Source organism: Triticum urartu, chromosome 3 (genome assembly GCF_003073215.2).
Source record: "Triticum urartu cultivar G1812 chromosome 3, Tu2.1, whole genome shotgun sequence".
NCBI classification, from domain to species: domain Eukaryota; kingdom Viridiplantae; phylum Streptophyta; class Magnoliopsida; order Poales; family Poaceae; genus Triticum; species Triticum urartu.
Window position 1 is genome coordinate 572740913 of NC_053024.1, and position 17198 is coordinate 572758110.

Here is a 17198-nt window from a genome sequence, read left to right on the forward strand (position 1 = left end):
CAAATTTCACTAAATTTTTTTAGGATCACGCGTGTATCTTGGAATCGTTCGGATGGTTTTATGACGAGAACATTGTCTTGGTGCCTCCTATCAGGGGTTTTGCGGAAGTGTCCCGGGGAGTTGAGCTCTGAGGTGTTGTCGTCATAATTTTATCGTTGCAGTTCTGGAGTACCTGAGTTTAGTACGCCGACATCGAAAATCTCTTTTATGCAGTTCGTTGGTGAGATAACCTCGACGCCACCCAGTACTGGGGCGGGAGTTCGGGAGTATCGCCATAACTTGTATAACGGATGCTTTTCGAAGGTTAAGGTAGATGGTTTCCGAAGTTTTTCTCGGTTATGTGTTGAAGGATGGATACAGCTGGATGTAGGATTTGCTAGATTTGGGTGAGATATTATACTTCCCCTGTATCCCCAACACCTGATTGCATAACCGGAAAGGTTCGGGAGTTTCATAGGTGGGAATTCTTGTAGCTCTAGCTATTCTTCCACGGATATTTGGTTTGAGATTGGGATTTCTTACCGAGTATTCATTCTTGATCCATACCTTGTTGATTTATTTCTCTACCTAAATTCTACGTGGCTTCTCAATTTAGGGATATGTGACCATTTCAAGAGGAATGCATTCGTTCATTTTGTTTGGATGTGAAGACTATACGTTGCAATTTTCATTCCGTTGGATTCAGCTTCAATATTTGTCTATCAGTGTGCTAATGGATATCAACCTCTTCAGGATGGCTCCTCCAACGCGCACGACTCCGAATCCTGATCCGCCACCACCTCCACCTCCTCCGGAGGCATGGCAAGCTGTGATGGCCGCAACCAATGCAAACACACAGTTGATCATGCAAATTCTTCAAGAGCGTAATCAAGGCAACAATCAGAATCACTTTGCTACACTCAACCAGTTCCTTGCTAATGGGCCAAAGACTTTCAGTAATTGTGTTGAGGCAACTGATGCTGACGATTGTCTCGTGGATCTGTGCAAGCATTTCAAGTGCAGTAACGTCAGGCCTGAGGACTTCGTCAAGTTCGCTTCCTTCCAACTCAAAGATCAAGCTACAGAATGGTTCCAGCAGTAAAAGGACTCCAGAGGTGGACGTGTGATCACTTGGGATGAATTCCGTCAAGATTTCAGAGCTCACCATATCCCTCAGAGCGTGGTTGAAAGCAAGCGTGAGGAATTCCGCAACCTGAAGCAAGGCTCTTTGTCTGTCTATGACTACAACAAGTTGTTTCAGAAGCTTGCCCGCTTTGCTAAGCAGGACGTCCCTGATGAGAAGAGCATGATATACCAGTTCAGGGGTGGTCTCAGAGAAGAAATTCAGCTAGCTCTTGTTCTCTTTGAGCCCTTGAGGTACGATGAGTTCTACAACATGGCACTGAAGCAAGAGGCCGCTCAACTGTTGTGTGATGCTTCCAAGAAGCGAGTCAGAGATGCTACTCCTTCTTCCTCTACTCAAGTGGCCAAGCAGCAGAAGTATTGGCTTCCTCCTCCTCCGTTCCGTCAGCCTTATCAGCAGAAGAGCAAAGGTGGCAGTGGATCTTCCCACCCACCCAACCCTGGCTTTCAGAACAAGACTTCGTCTCAAGCTCCAAGATCGAGTGATCCGTATCACCGTCCGCTTTCAGAGGTCACGTGCAACAAGTGCCAACAGAAGGGTCACTATGCCAACAAGTGTCTCAACCAGAGGCGTCTTCCTCCTCCTCCTCCTGTGAGATCGGCAAGTACAGCTATGGTCAAGCATAACACCAAGTCCGCCAAGGTCAACTTGCTGAATGCAGCTCAGGCAGAGGACTTGCCAGATGTGATTATGGGTAACCTTCCTGTTAATGACATTCCTGCAAGAGTTCTTTTTGACACTGGTGCATCTTTATCATTTTTATTGAAGCCTTTTGCATCTATGCATGATGTGCATACTATTGATTTGCCTAAGCCGATAGCGGTTTCTTCTCCGGGTTTGTTCATGAACACCAAAATGATGGCTCCGGATGTTACTATCACGTTGGGCGATTACAAGTTTCTTTCTTCCCCAATGGTTCTTGGTAACTCGGATATTGATCTTATTCTCGGGATGGATTGGCTTTCTAAGCACAAGGCTCAGCTTGATTGTGCAGCCAGCCAGATTCAATTGACTCATTCGTCTGAGGATGTAATTGTCTTTGCCGCTCGTGACGATACCATCCTCTGTTTTCTCTCAATGAGAAGGGTGAACTGGATGCTATCTCGCAAATTCCAGTCGTTTGCGAATATCAAGACATCTTTCTAGAAGAGCTTCCAGGAATGCCTCCGCACCGGCCAGTTGAATTCGTCATTGATCTTGAGCCCGGTACAGAACCTGTGTGCAAGCGTCCTTACAAGCTCGGACCTGAAGAGTTGAAGGAGCTAAAGAAGCAACTCGATATTCAAGAAAGAATGGGTCTCATCCAGCCTAGTTCTTCTCCGTGGGTTGTGGTGTTCTTTTTGTGAAGAATAAGGATGGAATGGACCGACTTTGTGTTGATTACCGTCCATTGAACAAGAAGACCATCAAGAACAAATACCCACTTCCCAACATCAACGAGCTGTTCGAACAACTCAAAGGTGCCCAAGTATTCTCCAAGCTTGATCTCCGTATGGGTTATCATCAGATTCGAATCCGTGAGCAAGATATTCCCAAGACGGCTTTCAGGACAAGCTATGGTTCATATGAATACACTGTCATGTCTTTTGGCCTCGTCAACGCTCCTCCGACTTTCTCTCGCATGATGAACTTCATCTTTAATGCCTACACCAATGACTTTGTTTTGGTCTATCTCGACGACATTCTGGTTTTCTCGAAGAGCAAGGAAGATCATGCCAAGCACTTGCGTTTTGTACTCGATAAGCTCAGAGAACACAAGTTCTACGCCAAGTTCTCCAAGTGCGAATTTTGTCTCGATGAGGTTCTTTATCTTGGTCATATCATCTCTGCCAAGGGCATTGCGGTGAATCCTGAGAAGGTGTCTGCAATTGTGAATTGGGAACCTCCTCAGAACATGAAGCAACTCCATAGCTTCCTCGGTCTCGCAAGCTATTGTCGAAGATTCGTTGAAAACTTCTCTAAGATCGCGAATCCTCTCTCAAATCTTCTCCAGAAGCACGTCAAGTACGTTTTGTCTCCGGAGTGTGACATTGCTTTCAACACTTTGAAAGAGAAATTGATCACTGCTCCAGTTCTAACTCCGCCTAATGAATCCAAGCCGTATGAGGTCTTTTGTGATGCCTCTCTCCAAGGTCTTGGCGTAGTGTTGATGCAAGAGAAGAAAGTTGTTTCTTATACCTCTCGCCAGTTGAAGCCTAATGAGAAGAACTACCCCACTCATGATCTCGAGTTGGCGGCAGTTGTGCATGCTCTTTTGACTTGGAGACATCTCTTATTGGGAAGAAAAGTGGACATTTTCACTGACCACAAGAGTCTCAAGTACATCTTCACTCAGCCTAATCTCAACCTCAGGCAAACTCGATGTGTCGAAATGATTCAAGAGTATAATCCGAGTATCGAGTATACTCCAGGCAAGGCCAATGTGATTGCTGACGCATTGAGCAGGAAGGCTTATTGCAACAGTCTGATTCTCAAGCCTTATCAACCCGAGCTTTGTGAAGCTTTCCACAAACTTAATCTGCAAGTTGTTCCTCAAGGTTTCCTCGCCAACCTTCAAGTCTCTCCTACCTTGGAAGACCAGATTCGCCAAGCCCAGCTTCTTGATGCTATGGTGAAAAAGGTGAAGATTGGGATTGCCAAGAGCCAACCCAAGTACAAGTGCTACCGCCTTGACGACAAGGACACTCTCTTCTTCGAGGATTGAATTGTTGTGCCCAAAGGTGAACTTCGTAAAGTGATCATGAACGAGGCTCACAATTCTCTCCTCTCCATCCACCCTGGGAGCACGAAGATGTATCAGGACCTCAAGCAGGCTTATTGGTGGACTCGAATGAAGCGCGAGATCGCTCAGTTCGTGAATGAGTGTGATGTCTGCAGAAGAGTGAAGGCAGAACACCAAAGGCCAGCTGGTCTCCTCCAACCTCTTGCCATTCCAGAATGTAAGTTTGACCACATTGAAATGGACTTCGTGACTGGGTTTCCAAAGTCCAAGCATGGCAATGATGTTATATTCGTTGTCATCGACAAACTCACTAAAGTGGCTCACTTTCTGCCTATCAAAGAGTCAATCACTGTAGCTCAATTGGCGGAACTCTACCTCTCGGATTGTCTCTCTGCACGGTATTCCACAAGTGATCTCTTCAGACCGTGGCAGCATCTTTACCTCCAAGTTTTGGGATTCTTTTCAAAAGGCCATGGGCACTAACATCTGTTTCAGCACAGCTTTCCATCCTCAAACTAGCGGTCAAGTCGAGCGTGTCAACCAGATTCTTGAAGATATGCTCAGGGCTTGTGTGATCTCCTTCGGCATGAAGTGGGAGGATTGTCTTCCTTATGCTGAATTCTCCTACAACAACAATTTTCAAGCAAGTTCGGGCAAGGCCCCATTTGAAATTCTGTATGGCATGAAGTGCCGTACCCCTCTCAACTGGTCTGAAACCGGTGAACAACATCTTTGGGGAAATGACTTAATCACAGAGGCAGAGGAAATGTGCAAAGTCATTCGAGATAACCTCAAAGCAGCCCAATCCCGCCAGAAGAGCTACTATGATAGTAAGCACCGTGATTTGGCTTTCGAGATCGGAGATCATGTTTACCTCCACGTCTCTCCTATGAAAGGTACTCGTCGCTTCGGTATCAAAGGGAAGCTTGCCCCCAGATACGTGGGACCTTTCAAGATTGTCAGCAAGAGAGGCGATCTCGCCTATCAACTCGAGCTTCCTTTAAACTTTGCAAATGTCCATGATGTGTTCCATGTCTCTCAGCTCCGAAAGTGCTTCAAGACTCCTGACCGCACCGTCAACTTCGAGGACATTGAGCTCCAAGAAGATCTCTCTTATCGTGAGCACCCAGTTGCCATTCTTGAAGAGACTGAATGCAAGACTCGCAACAAGTCAATCAAATTCCTCAAAGTCAAGTGGTCACACCATTCCGACCGTGAAGCTACCTGGGAACGCGAGGATCACTTCCGTTCTGAGTACCCGGCGTTCTTTCAGTACTAGATCTCGAGACGAGATCCTTTCGTAGTGGTGGAGTGTTGTAACACCCCGGACATGACTTTCCCAAAATGTATTCCAACTCTTGCCGTTTCCGGCGTTAAATTATTTTATTTTCTTGGGTTCGGGTTTTTGTCTCCGTGTGTTGTTCCCGTTGTCATGCATCTCATTTCATGTCATCATGTGCATTGCATTTGCATACGTGTTCATCTCATGCATTCGAGCATTTTCCCCATTGTCCGTTTTGCATTCCGGCGCTTCGTTCTCCTCCGGTGGTCATTTCTACCTTTCTTTCGTGTGTGGGGATTAAACATTTCCGGATTGGACCGAGACTTGCCAAGCGGCCTTGGTTTACTACCGGTAGACCGCTTGTCAAGTTTTGTATCATTTGGACTTCGTTTGATACTCCAACGGTTAACCGAGGGACCGAAAAGGCCTCATGTGTGTTGCAGACCAACACCCCTCCAAGTTGGCCCAAAACCCACCAAAACCCTCTCCATCATCTAGAGCGTCCTATTCCGGCGTTCTTTATATCGTTTTCAAGCGATTTCATCTCATATTTCCAGTGGCACACTTGGATTTCCAAGTTGAGGCCAGGTTCATGCATTCCTTGTCACATCTTGCATATGCATCCCGCATCGCATCCCGCATAGCATACCGTGTTTGCATCATATTGTTTGATCCTTGCACGTGGTTGATTGTGTCCTTGTTGCTTGTTTGTCTTGTTTGGGTAGATCCGGGAGATGAGTTCGCTAACGAGGAGCCCGTTGAGTTTGCTTTCGAGGATCCAGTCAACTCTGACAACTTTGCAGGCAAGATGATCATACCCTCGAAATCACTACTATCTTTGCTATGCTAGATTGCTCGCTCTTTTGCTATGCCAATGCTACGATGCCTACCACTTGCTTTCAAGCCTCCCAAATTGCCATGTCAAACCTCTAACCCACCATGTCCTAGCAAACCGTTGATTGGCTATGTTACCGCTTTGCTCAGCCCCTCTTATAGCTTTGCTAGTTGCAGGTGAAGATTGGAGACCGTTCCTTGTTGGAACATTATTTACTTGTTGGGATATCATTATATTGCCATGTTATCTTAATGCATCTATATACTTGGTAAAGGGTGGAAGGCTCGGCCTCTCGCCTAGTGTTTTGTTCCACTCTTGCCGCCCTAGTTTCCATCATATCGGTGTTATGTTCCCGGATTTTGCGTTCCTTACGCGGTTGGGTTATAATGGAACCCCTTGATAGTTCGCCTTGATTAAAGCTTGTCCAGCAATGCCCAACCTTGGTTTTACCATTTTCCACCTAACCTCTTTTCCCTTGGGTTTCCGGAGCCCGAGGGTCATCTTATTTTAGCCCCCCCGGGCCAGTGCTCCTCTGAATGTTGGTCCAACCGAGCGATGTCCGGGGCTACCAGGGGCAACTCTGGGCTGGCCTACCCGACGTCTTGCTCATCCGGTGTGCCCTGAGAACAAGATATGTGCAGCTCCTATCGGGATTTGTCGGCACATCTGGGTGGTGTTGCTGGATTTGTTTTAACTTGTCGAAGTGTCTTGAAGAACCGAGATACCGAGTCTGATCGGAACGTCTCGGGAGGAGGTCTATTCCTTCGTTGACCGTGAGAGCTTGTCATGGGCTAAGTTGGGACCCCCTGCAGGGATTTGATCTTTTGAAAGCCGTGCTCGCGGTTATGGGCAGATGGGAATTTGTTAATGTCCGTTTGTAGATAACTTGAACCTTAACTTAATTAAAATGAATCAACAGTGTGAGTTGCCGTGATGGTCTCTTCTCGGCGGAGTCCGGGAAGTGAACACGGTGTTGGAGTAATGCTTGCGCAGGTTGTCCTCTAGTTTCTCGCTCGCGCTTTGCCTCCTCTTCTCGCTCTCTTTTGCGAACAGGATAGCCACCATATATGCTAGTCGCTTGCTGCAGCTCCACATATTTACCTTGCCTTTCCTTTTAAGCTTAAATAGTCTTGATCGCGAGGGTGCGAGATTGCTGAGTCCCTGTGGCTCACAGATTACTATTACACCAGATGCATGTCCTAATGATTCCGCTCCAGGTGACACGCTTGAGCTCAAGTGGGAGTTCGATGAGGACTCTCAACGTTACTATGTTTCCTTTCCTGATGATCAGTAGTGGTGCCCAGTTGGGGGTGATCGGGACCGTGTCGCATGTTGGGTTATCTTTTATTTTGGCGCCGTAGTCGGCCATGAGTGTTTGGATGATGTAATGTTATTTTTGTACCTTGATTGACGTGGCGAGTGTAAGCCAACTATGTTATCTCCCCTTTATTATTTATATTACATGGGATGTTGTGAAGATTGCCTAACTTGCGACATATGCCTTCAATGCGATTATGCCTCTAAGTCATGCCTCGACACGTGGGAGATATAGTCGCATCGAGGGTGTTACACAAACACTCAGGCGAGATCTTCCCAAGTATAGATGCTGCCAGGTGCCAACTGATTCAGCCGCGCTCTAGTCGAGCCCTCCAACATCAGAGGAAGGTGTTTCATGGACACCTCATCATTGCCGCCACCAATCTGGACAGCCACTCGGTAGTCTTCGAGCCAGGTGTCAGGCTTGGACTCTTCGGTGAACTTACTGACTCTAGTCGCCAACCTGAAGTTGGGGGGAATCACTGTAGCTCTGATAGCTCTGCTGAAGCACTCTGGGCCAGAGACATGCACCCTATTGCTGGTTTGCGGGCCTCTGTCATGGCCATCTCGGTGAGCTCTGTTTCGGTCGACCAAGCCCTGCACGAGAATAGATGTTGCATCAAAGCCTGGCTCCCTGGGGTCGACTGGAATACCTCTTCCGACACTGTTAGGCGTCTGTCTTTATGTGGCCGCGACACGTATGACCCACTCCTTGGAGAAGGCGTGGGCACTCGACGGCGACCATCGCGATCGGCTCGACGATCATGCTGCTCCTGGTTTCTGTACTGATCACGCCGCTCTCCACGTCCCTCACGCCTCGGGGGCAATCTCGGGCTATGGGCCGACTGGACCGTATCTGCGACCACAGATCTGCTTTGGATCCTATCCCGCGACTGAGACATGGCCGTATTCTGCTCTCCCGCTGCCCGGAGCAAGGCCCTGATCTGCGCTAGACCTCGGCCAGCTTCTGACTGGGAAGGTTGAATCGACTCTGCTATTCGGGCAACAGCTGCTAGGTTTTGGATCGGTGTTCGGTATACCTGAGCCGGAGGTGGAAAAAGCTGGCGTCGGCTGGACTCAGGAGCACGTTGACGAGCGTGATCGTCGAGTGCGCGCTGGAGGTTCTCCAGCCGAGTGCGCTCAGCCAGATTGGCCAGGCGAGCCTGCTCCAAGGCCTGGGCCTCGGGTGTATCTCCAACTATAGGAGTATGCAGGGCATCCATGTTTCAGCGATGAAATTCTTCTCTCTGTTGTGAGGAGAGAGGCTTGGGGCGGTACTCCTCATGAACGCATGACGGACCACCGTTCCCGTCACCTCCGTCTTCACGATCGAAGCCAGGAGGGCCGCGTGGTCCATTGACCACCAGGACTTCCGCTGCCGAGTCATTGCTGCCGCACTCGGATGCAGTCTCTACGGAGCCAGTCGACAGATCGAACAGGCCGTAGAGAGACTCGTCGGGCTCGATCGCCGCGACTTGAGGGGTGGCGGACTGGCGGGCCACCGCATGCTTCGCCCACCGCTGAAGTCTCGACCGGCCGGTGCGCTTGCTCCGACGGGTCGCAGGGAGGGAGAAAGCCGTTGGAGTCGACTAGTACTGGGTCAACGGTTGCCGCAGGAGGACGCCGCGGACGCACGCGTGAAAGTGCGTCGCCCCGCGGGCGGGGAGCGCGTCGATGTCGAGTGGTGCCTCTAGAAGCCAAGCGGAGTCGTCTGCGACAAACACGAGCGCGCCGAGATGGATCTCGCGGCCCTCAACCAAACCTCCGCCTGGAATCATGGTGATGGGGATCGGAAAAAATTGCAACTTCTCCAATAAGTCGCTAAGACACCTGCCCCAAGGTGGGAGCCAACTGTCGTGGATCTAAGACTGACAGTAGAGTGGGGGGTAAGTATGAGGAGGCAAGATCCTAGCTATGAGGAAGTTGTACACGCGAGTTTTACGAGTTCAGGCCCTTCTCGGATGAAGTAATAGCCCTACGTCTCGGTGCCCTGAGGCGGTCGACTGGATTATATGTGTGTGTGTGAGTTCACAAAAGATGTGAACCCTTGTCTCAGAGGAGGGGGTGGCTTATATAGAGTGCGCCAGGACCCCAGCTCCCCTCCGTTACACATGATTCAATGTTCATAAAGGAAAGGCGTTACTGGTAACGTCTACAGTAAAGCGTCATAAATGTTCATAATGCTATGGTTTAAGTCCTCACCGTTGCAGAGTGGAGGGTTCCTCATCTTCTGGTGGTCGAGTGTCTTCAAGGTGGTCGATTGAGTGCATCTCCACGGTCGAGTGGTTGATGGTTTCTCTTTGACTGTTTCTGATTCTTTGTAGAGATGTCCTTGGGGAGGGTAAGTTGGACAGGTCCATGACCCTACCCTAGGTACATAGCTTCATCAGCGCCCAATCAGATTCGATAGGCACGGATGCAGGCAGCTCAGAGTCCGGGGCCGGGGACGAATCCAGTGGTTCGGAAACACGGCTCTCGTAAGGGGTGAAGTCAGTATCCGGCTCCATCGCCACTGAGAGTGCGGCCTCCATGGCGGGTTCTATCCCTCCGTCCTTGGATGGCGCAATTTGCTCCAGATTGAAGGCTGGAGTAGTTGCAGATGCGATCTCCCGAACACTGTCCGACGGCAGAGTTACGTCATGCTCGTCGTGATTGTGCAACGCACCTGACATGGGTTCGAATCCGTCGAAGATCAAGTCTCCGCGGATGTCGGCAGTGTAGTTTAAGTTTCCGAACCTGACCTGATGGCTAGGGGCATAGGTCTCGATCTGCTCCAGATGGCCAAGCGAATAGTCCCGCAGTGCGAAGCCGCCGAATACGAAGATCTGTCCAGGGAGGAAAACCTCACCCTGGACCGCATCGTTACCGATGATCAAAGGGGCCATCGAGCCTTACGGTGACGGCACAGTGGAACTCTTAATGAAAGCACCAATGTTGGTGTCAAAACCGGCGGATCTCGGGTAGGGGGTCCTGAACTGTGCGTCTAAGGCGGATCGTAACAAGAGGCAAGGGACACGATGTTTACCCAGGTTCGGGTCCTCTTGACGGAGGTAATACCCTACGTCCTGCTTGATTGATCTTGATGATATGAGTATTACAAGAGTTGATCTACCACGAGATCGTAGAGGCTAAACCCTAGAAGCTAGCCTATGGTATGATTATTGTTGTCCTACGGACTAAACCCTCCAGTTTATATAGACACCGGAGGGGGCTAGGGTTACACAGAGTCGGTTACAAGGGAGGAGAGCTACATATTCGTATTGCCAAGCTTGCCTTCCACGCCAAGGAAAGTTCCATCCGGACACGAGATGAAGTCTTGAATCTTGTATCTTCATAGTCCAACAGTCCGGCTAAAGGATATAGTTTGGCTGCCCGGAGACACCCTAATCCAGGACTCCCTCAGTGCTACTTTGAAGCAGAAGTGTGGTAAAAGGATAGTAACATTGTCTCTTCTCTCTTTTTCTCTCATATTTTTTTGTTTGTGCCTTCTCTTTTTTTATGGCCTTTCTCTTTTTTCTCCTCACTTGGCACAATGCTCTAGAAAATGATGATCATCACACTTCTATTTATTTACAACTCAATGATTACAACTTAATACTAGAACAAAGTATGACTCTATATGAATGCCTCCGGCGGTGTACCAGGTTGTGCAATGAACCAAGAGTGACATGTATGAAAGGATTATGAATGGTGGCTTTGCCACAAATACTATGTCAACTACATGATCATGCAAAGCAATATGACAATGATGACCATGTCATGATTAATGGAACGGTGGATAGTTGCATGGCAATATATCTCGGAATGGCTATGGGAATGCCATAATAGGTAGGTATGGTGGCTGTTTTGAGGAAGATATAAGGAGGTTTATGTGTGATATAGTGTATCATATCACGAGGTTTGGATGCACCGGCGAAGTTTGCACCAACTCTCAATGTGAGAAAGGGCAATGCACGGTACCGAAGAGGCTAGCAATGATGGAAGGGTAAGAGTGCGTATAATCCACGGACTCAACATTAGTCATAAAGAACTCACATACTTATTGCAAAAATCTACAAGTCATCAAAAACCAAGCATTACGCGCATGCTCCTAGGGGGATAGATTGGTAGGAAAAGACCATCGCTCGTCCCCGACTGCCACTCATAAGGAAGACAATCAAATAACACCTCATGTTTCAAATTTGTTACACAATGTTTACCATACGTGCATGCTACTGGACTTGCAAACTTCAACACAAGTATTCCTCAAATTCACAACTACCCAACTAGCACAACTTTGATATCACTATCTCCATATCTCAAAACAATCATCAAGTATCAAACTTCTCTTAGTATTCAATGCACTTATATGAAAGTTTTTATTATATCCCTCTTGGATGCGCATCATATTAGGACTAATTTAATAACCAAAGCAAATTACCATGCTATTCTAAAGACTCTCAAAATAATATAAGTGAAGCATGAGAGTTCATCTATTTCTACAAAATAAAACCACCACCGTGCTCTAAAAATATATATGTGAAGCACTAGAGCAAATGACAAACTACTCCGAAAGATATAAGTGAAGATCAATGAGTATTTGAAAAATTATGCAACTATATGAAGACTCTCTAACATTTAATAATTTCAGATCTTGGTATTTTATTCAAACAGCAAGCAAAATAAAATGATGCTCCAAGCAAAACACATATCATGTGGCGAATAAATATATAGCTCCAAGTAAAGTTACAGATGAACGAAGACGAAAGAGGGATGCCTTCCGGGGCATCCCCAAGCTTAGGCTCTTGGTTATCCTTGAATATTTCCTTGGGGTGCCTTGGGCATCCCCAAGCTTAGTCTCTTGCCACTCCTTATTCCATAATCCATTGAATCTTTACCCAAAACTTGAAAGCTTCACAACACAAAACTTAACAGAAAACTCATAAGCTCCGTTAGCGAAAGAAAACAAAACACCACTTCAAGGTACTGTAATGAACTCATTCTTTATTTATATTGGTGTTAAACCTATTGTATTCCAACTTCTCTATGGTTTATAAACTCTTTTACTAGCCATAGATTCATTAAAATAAGCAAACAACACACAAAAACAGAATCTGTCAAAAACAGAACAGTCTGCTGGACATGAGGAATTTATCTATTAATCATATGCAAAAATAATTAACTAAATAGCACTCCCCAATAAAAATGGCAGCAATTCTTGTGAGCACTGAAGTTTCTGTTTTTTACAGCAAGATCAACAAGACTATCCCCAAGTCTTCCCAATGGTTCTACTTGGCACAAACACTAATTAAAACATAAAAAAACTCAATCATAACATAGGATAGATGATTAATTTATTACTAAACAGGAACAAAAAGCAAGGAACAAAAATAAAGTTGGGCTGTCTCCCAACAAGCGCTATCGTTTAACGCCCCAAGCTAGGCATGATGATTTCAATGATGCTCACATAAAAGATAAGAATTGTAACATAATGAGAGCATCATGAAGAATATGACTAGCACATTTAAGTCTAACCCACTTCCTATGCATAGGGATTTTGTGGGCAAACAACTTGTGGGAACAAGAATCAACTTGCATAGGAAGGTAAAACAAGCATAACTTCATAACTTTAAGCACATAGAGAGGAAACTTGATATTATTGCAATTCCTGAAATCATATGTTCCTCCCTCATAATAATTTTCAGTAGCATCATGAATGAATTCAACAATATAACTATCACATAAAGCATTCTTTTCATGATCTACAAGCATAGAATTTTTATTACTCTCCACATAAGCAAAATTCTTCTCATGAATAATAGTGGGAGCAAACTCAACAAAATAATTATCATGTGAGGCATAATCCAATTGAAAACTAAAATCATGATGACAAGTTTCATGGATATCATTATTATTTATAGCATACAAGTCATCACAATAATCATCATAGATAGCAACTTTGTTGTCATAATCAATTGGAGCCTCTTCCGGAATAGTGGATTCATCACAAAATAAAGTCATGACCTCTCCAAATCCACTTTCATCAATATAATAATCATAAATAGGAGGCATGCTTTCATCATAATGAATTTTCTCATCAAAACTTGGGGGACAAAAAATATCATCTTCATCAAACATAGTTTCCCCAAGCTTGTGGCTTTGCATATTATTAGCATCATGGATATTCAAGGAATTCATACTAACAACATTGCAATCATGCTCATCATTCAAATATTTAGTCCGAAACATTTTAATGCATTCTTCTCTAACACTTTGGTAGAATTTTCCTTTCCATCATACTCACGAAAGATATTAGAAAGATGAAGCGTATGAGGCAAACTTAGTTCCATTTTTTTGTAATTTCCTTTATTAAACTAAACTAGTGCTAAAACAAGAAACAAAAAGATTCGATTGCAAGATCTAAAGATATACCTTCAAGCCCTAACCTCCCCGGCAACGGCACCAGAAAAGAGATTGATGTCTACTACACAACCTTCTTCTTGTAGACGTTGTTGGGCCTCCCAGTGCAGAGGTTTGTAAGACAGTAGCAAATTTCCCTCAAGTGGATGACCTAAGGTTTATCAATACATAGGAGGCGTATGATGAAGATGGTCTCTCTCAAGCAACCCTACAACCAAATAACAAAGAGTCTCTTGTGTCCCCAACACACCCAATACAATGGTAAAATGTATAGGTGCACTAGTTCGGCGAAGAGATTGTGATACAAGTGCAATATGAATGGTAGATATTGGTTTTTGTAATCTGAAATATAAAAACAGCAAGGTAACTAATGATAAAAGTGAGTGTAAACGGTATTGCAATGCGTTGAAACAAGGCCTAGGGTTCATACTTTCACTAGTGCAAGTTCTCTCAAAAATAATAACATAATTGGATCACATAACTATCCCTCAACATGCAACAAAGAGTCACTCCAAAGTCACTAATAGCGGAGAACAAACGAAGAGATTATGGTAGGGTACATAACCACCTCAAAGTTATCCTTTCTAATCGATCTATTCAAGAGTCCGTAATAAAATAATATGAAGCTATTCTTTCCATTCAATCTATCCTAGAGTTCGTACTAGAATAACACCTTAAGACACAAATCAACCAAAACCTTAATGTCACCTAGATACTCCAATGTCACCTCAAGTATCCATGGGTATGATTATACGATATGCATCACACAATCTCAGTTTCATCTATTCAAACCAACACAAAGAACTTCAAAGACTGCCCCAAAGATTCTACCGGAGAGTCAAGACGAAAACGTGTGCCAACCCCTATGCATAGGTTCATGGGCGGAACCCGCAAGTTGATCACCAAAACATACATCAAGTGGATCAATAGAATACCCCATTGTCACCACAGGTATCCCACGCAAGACATACATCAAGTGTTCTCAAATCCTTAAAGACTCAATCCGATAAGATAACTTCAAAGGGAAAACTCAATCCATTACAAGAGAGTAGAGGGGGAGAAACATCATAAGATCCAACTATAATAGCAAAGCTCGCGATACATCAAGATCGTACCACCTCAAGAACATGAGAGAGAGATCAAACACATAGCTACTGGTACATACCCTCAGCCCTGAGGGAGAACTACTCCCTCCTCGTCATGGAGAGCGCCGGGATGATGAGATGGCCACCGGAGAAGGATTCCCCCTCCGGCAGGGTGCCGAAACGGGTCTAGATTGGTTTTCGGTGGCTACGGAGGCTTCTGGCGGTGGAAATCCTTATCTATTGTGTTCCCTGAGGTTTTTAGGGTATATGGGTATATATGGGAGGAATAAGTACGTCGGTGGACCTCCGGGCTGTCCACGAGGTAGGGGGCGCGCCTAGGGGGGTGGGCGCGCCCCCACCCTCGTGGGCAGCCCGGGACTCTCCTGGTCCATCTCCGATACTCCGTGGGCTTCTTCTGGTCCAAAAATAAGTTCCGTGAAGTTTCAGGTCAATTGGACTCCGTTTGATTTTCCTTTTCGGCAATACTCTAAAACAAGGAAAAAACAGAAAGTGGCACTGGGTTAATAGGTTAGTCCCAAAAATAATATAAAAGTGTTTAATAAAGCCCATAAACATCCAAAACAGATAATATAATAGCATGGAACAATAAAAAATTATAGGTACATTGGAGACGTATCAAGGGCCACATCGGGGACCAGCCTCGCGAGTTCTTCAACAGGCTGCGTCGGGCACCGCATCGTCGCCTTCGTCTTCCTGCACCATTCGCTCGGGAGATGGAGCTCGATCCGCCCCAGACTCTGAGGTTGCACATGAGGGGCTGCGGGAACGGCGGCACATGGGTTGACATCGACTTCCGTGCCCCTCAGGTCATGTATCTTTGCCGTGGATGGAAGAGCTTGGCTCGCATCCATAGCCTGACGGCGGGGCTCATGCTCTATTTCAAATTAATGGAGAACGGCCTGCTCTCTGTCAAGGTCTTTGGTGACTCTGGGACTCGCCTGAAGTGCTGCGTGGAGAGCTCCTCCAACGATGAAGACTTTTCTTCAAGCGGGAGTGATGAGGAGGATAGCGACAGTGATGACGAGAGCGCCGAGCGAGGACATGTCGACCTCGTCTCCGACTGACCGCGTCGCCCTCCCTCCACCGTGTGTTCTGCCGTGGGCCTTCCTCGCCAAACTCTCCATCGGCGCATTCCCCGTCCCTTCCTTTTTGCCTTCACCAGCCGCACCTGGGAGGAAAGGGGCAAGAATGGGGATCACGGGGCACTTATCTTTTCTAGTTTGTAAGCCTGCGGCATTTGTTAGATTTTAAAATTTGTAATCCCCTTGCTCGTGTACCCATTCCGTATGAATTGTTCTTGTTTGCAACGTATGAATGAAAGGAAGGGTGTTTGCCGGGTTTTGTTTGTGCGTGGGCGAGGGCCACACCGAGGAACGCGTCCTCGTTATCTTAAGATAAACATGGTCTCCTGGCAACAGGCCTTGTTGTCCTCCTGCTCTACAGCCCGATACACTCACACTTTTGGCGGAGGTAGGGGCCGAGTAGGATTAGGCCTTTCGCTCACCCTCTTCCCACCGCACTACAACCAAGTTCCAGTCCAAAGTAGATTTTTCGGACACGGAACGGAGGGGGCAAGATGGTACGAGAGCGTGCGAAGCCTTATACGTTCAAGGTTCACACGGGCGCACGGAGTGGGGGAGAAAAACTTATCTGACGTTGTAGCCCCCGGCAACCTTGGCCTGCCGCGGTTGGATCCTTATGTGTGCAGCCCCCAGCAACCTTGGTTTGTCGGGGCCGGAGCGCTGGCCCGTTCTTTCTCCTCCCAATAGCTTAGCAGAAATGTCCATGTACCCTGCGAACCAAACAAGACGGAAAGGAACAGAATGATGCACACTCGGCCTCTATGCTAGGGATTAGCCACCGCTAAGCACTATCAACCCTAATCGAGGGAGAGACTCAACCTAGCATGCATGTTATAACTTAGGGCGCCTATGCTTCATTTATTTATGCACAGGGTCTACGCCTGGCTTTGTACAAAGGGTTACATGCCTTGCTGGAAAGGCTTGTAGAAAAGGTGGTTTGCCGGGGGCCCCGGCAACCACGCCTTATGGGTAGAACTTGCGAAGATGTTCGATGTTCCAGGAGTTGCTCACTAGAACGCCATCTTCGGTCTCCAGGCGGACTGCGCCAGGCCTGGTGACTCGTATTACCCGATAAGGGCCCTCCTACTTCGGCGTCAACTTGTTGGAATTCTTGGCCGACTGAACATGCCGAAGAACAAGGTTGCCTTCCTCAAAGCTTCAGGCGTGAACCTTGCGGCAATGGTAGCGGCGCAAGGCTTGCTGGTAGCGCGCTGCTCGTACAGCCGCCCGAAGACGATCTTCCTCAAGGAGCGTCGCGTCATCTTGCCGCAACTGCTCTTGCTCAAGCTCATCATAAGCGAGCACTCGAGGTGACCCATACGTGAGTTCCAT